Consider the following 4,399-nt stretch of genomic DNA (forward strand, 5'->3'; position numbering starts at 1 on the left):
AAGGGATTTAACGCTCCAGCCCACCGATAAAGACATGCGAATGAGATAGTGCTGAACAAACGCCCCTTAACTGTCGAATGTCTGAGAAGTCAATGTCAATGACAACCATTTAATCGTGGAGCACACTTGTTTGTCATAAATACACATTTGCGCCTACATTTAACAAGTTTACCATTTATAAAATTGTGCTTGGGTTAAGGTTTTCCCAACAAAATCATAGCAGTACAATTAAAACATGTTTGTGAGGACTGATGAACCCACCTCTGCAACTGGCACCACAATCAGCTGCATTCTCCTTTACCTATTTAGGCATTTCAGAAGACAATATTGCCTTGCTGCAGTAAAGCAATATTGTCATCAGTCAAAACATCTAAGATAAAATACGATATAAAAAAATACATCCAAGTCTAAGATAAGCAATATTTTGTTCTCCCATTTCACGATCTATAAACTAGTTTATACATCGTTTCAACGTTTATTCGTCACGTCAGTGGCGGTTCTAGCGTGTATGGCTAGATGCTGTACAGATGCCGAAGCGGTATGATCCCACCTCCTCTGACAAGGACTGGGCCTCAATCTTTATCACAGGGTCTTTGGTTTGATCCTTCACCTCAAATCAGTGCCTCTCTCACTGCCTGATACCTCAGTGGCTCGACACCCTTAACGTTACTCTCCCACCTTGTCTCAGTCCACATCTTCAAAGTGATGTCCACATGTTTTTTCAGGATGGCCCATCGCTGTGTGGAGGCTGAGAACAAGGCGTACAGTTTGTATAAGATGCCAAAGTGGCATCGACAGAACTTTTAGCAGCATCAGCCACAACCAGGTCCAATGTGTGAGCCACACATGGCACAAATAGAGCTCTTGGATTCATTTCCAGGAGTCTGGCTTGGACATGGACACCTTTGTTTTTTCCTCTTATGATGATGGGGCCAACATGAGACTGTCCTCTGCAGTCCTCAAACGGAATTTTTAGCTCCTCTAATCTTTTGAGAATCAGGGATGCCAAATATTGGCCCGTGGACTCCCCTGCTTCCAATAACCCCATAAAAATGCTCCTTTATGTGGGGCTGCTCCTTCAGTGAGACAATTCTAATCACAACTGACGACTGTTCAGTGTGGCTGACATCTGGGGTGCAATCTAGAATGAGAGAGAAAAATTGTCAGCTTGATATCACTCACCATAATTGAAATGACTTTGCTGCTCAACAAATCAATTGAGTTCCTTCTCTATTTGGTGGCCAAGGTATCTGGCATTCTGTATTTGGTGGTCAAGGTAGCTGGTGGTGTGACTTGAGGTCCCTTTTTGGAAACGGTTAAGGTGCTCTTTCATGACTGGATCAAATTGTGCCATCAGTTCAACCTTTACATCAAATGGACATTTCCTCAGAGTACAGTGTTTGTGTGTCCCCTTAGTGCCAGATTTCTAATTGCCGGAGACTGCACAATAGCAGTCAGACGTGTCAACACCTCTCTCTTATCCTCCATAAGTGCTTTCCCCTTTTTTGATCCTCATTGCCAGGTCTTTCCATGTTTTCATGCAGTTTTGGTGTTCTGGACTGTTGTCGTGTGAAGTCAAAGAACTTGCATGCTTCCAGTCTGTCAGTCCTGAGTTTGCTAAATTCATTTTCTTCTTAGAAACGAGTGTGCAGCAGAAGCAGAAGAGGCTGTTGTTTCTTTTAGAATACACCAACCAACTTCTAGGGATTTTTTCACCACTCACCAAGGTCTTCCTGAAATACTGGTGGTGGCAACGTCTTCCAACACTCTCATTCCTTGGGAAAACAAAGTTAGGTGGTACCTCTCTTGGTCCTCTGCAAACTAGTTGTGCCCGAATCAGTCAGAACCAAAGGCCAGTCAGCAGGGTCTGTAGACAGTGGTTCATCCTCAGCAGCAGGGTCTGTAGACAGTGGTTCATCCTCAGCAGCAGGGTCTGTAGACAGTGGTTTATCCTCAGCAGCAGGGTCTGTAGACAGTGGTTCATCCTCAGCAGCAGGGTCTGTAGACAGTGGTTCATCCTCAGCAGCAGGGTCTGTAGACAGTGGTTTATCCTCAGCAGCAGGGTCTGTAGACAGTGGTTTATCCTCAGCAGCAGGATTTGGTGGGGATGCTGCTACAGTACAGGTATTTCTAATGGAGAGCACATGGGCATTAGTTTACACACGTTATTCACAGCATTTATAGTGGTAGAACATCCCACATACATACCCAGTAATAATAAAATCACTGCTACCTACAATATGGAAACCTCAAACTTTGCAAAAGGGAAAATATTTATTTTGTTTACGTTATGCAGGGAAGCACCCACACACACACGTGCATGCACCCACACACACACACACACATACGTGCACCCACACACACATACGTGCACCCACACACACACACACACGTGCACCCACACACACACACGTGCATCCACACACACGTGCACCCACACACACACACACACACGTGCATCCACACACACACACACACGTGCATCCACACACACGTGCACCCACACACACACACACACACACACACGTGCACCCACACACACACGTGCACCCACACACACACACACACACACACACACGTGCACCCACACACACACACACACGTGCACCCACACATACGTGCACCCACACACACGCACCCACACATACACACCCACACACACACACCCACACATACGTGCACCCCACACACACACATACGTGCACCCACACACACCCACACACACGTGCACCCACACACACCCGCACGCGCACACACGCACGCGCCCACACGCACACACACACACACCCGCGCACACACACGCACGCACCCACACACACGTGCGTGCACCCACACACACACCCACGCGCGCACCCACACACACGTGCGTGCACCCACGCACCCACACGTGCACCCACGCACACACGTGCGTGCACGCACCCACACCCACACACGTGCACGCACCCACACACACACACGCGCACCCACGCGCCGGCACCCACACGCGCACCCACGCCCACACACACGCGCACCCACGCACACACACACGCGCACCCACGCACACACACACGCGCACCCACGCACGCGCACCCACACAGGCGCCCACACGCACGCGCACCCACACACACGCACGCGCACCCACGCGCACCCGCACGCGCGCACGCACGCACGGGCACCCGCACGCGCACCCGTACGCACGCACGCGCCCGCACCCACGCACGCCCGCACCCACGCACCCACGCGCCCCACGCACCACGCGCACCCACACACGCGCACCAACCCGCACGCACGCACCCGCACCCGCACGCGCGCACCCACGCACGCCCGCACCCACACACACACGCGCGCGCACCCACGCGCGCACCCACGCGCACCCACACACGCGCACCCACACACGCGCACCCACACGCGCGCGCACCCACACGCGCGCACCCACGCGCGCACCCACACGCGCGCACCACACGCGCACCCACACCGCGCCGCACACGCGCGCCCCACACGCGCGCACACACGCGCACCCACACACGCGCACCCACGCACCCACACGCGCGCACCCACACACGCGCGCACCCACACGCGCCCACACACGCGCACCCACACGCGCGCACCCACACGCGCGCACCCACACGCGCGCACCCACACGCGCGCACCCACACGCGCGCACCCACACACGCGCACCCACCCACCCACACGCACCCACACACACACACGCGCACCCACACGCACACACACGCGCACCCACACGCACCCACACACACACACGCGCACCCACCACACACACACACACACGTGCACCCACACACACGTGCACCCACACACGCACCCACACACATACGTGCACCCACACACATACGTGCACCCACACACATACGTGCACCCACACACATACGTGCACCCACACACATACGTGCACCCACACACATACGTGCACCCACACACATACGTGCACCCACACACATACGTGCACCCACACACATACGTGCACCCACACACATACGTGCACCCACACACATACGTGCACCCACACACATACGTGCACCCACACACATACGTGCACCCACACACATACGTGCACCCACACACATACGTGCACCCACACACATACGTGCACCCACACACACGTGCACCCACACACACGTGCACCCACACACACACCTGAAGAATCCTGCTGGGGAGAAGTGGAAGCGATCAATACAAAATCACAGAAAACCTTTGTCACCTCAATGAAAGTTACCCAAATCAATAATGTGCTAGTTAGGTTGTAATCGTTTTGCTGCAGGCTACACACAATTTAATATAATTTCACACAGTTTCATCATGACAATGTTATGTAAGCTAGTTGGACAGAAAACGGAATACTTTAGCCCCATGTATAATAGCATAGCAAGCAACATAGTGTAACAAACACAAGTGTTATACT

This window comes from Oncorhynchus tshawytscha, linkage group LG26 (assembly GCF_018296145.1).
Source record: "Oncorhynchus tshawytscha isolate Ot180627B linkage group LG26, Otsh_v2.0, whole genome shotgun sequence".
Lineage (NCBI taxonomy): Eukaryota > Metazoa > Chordata > Actinopteri > Salmoniformes > Salmonidae > Oncorhynchus > Oncorhynchus tshawytscha.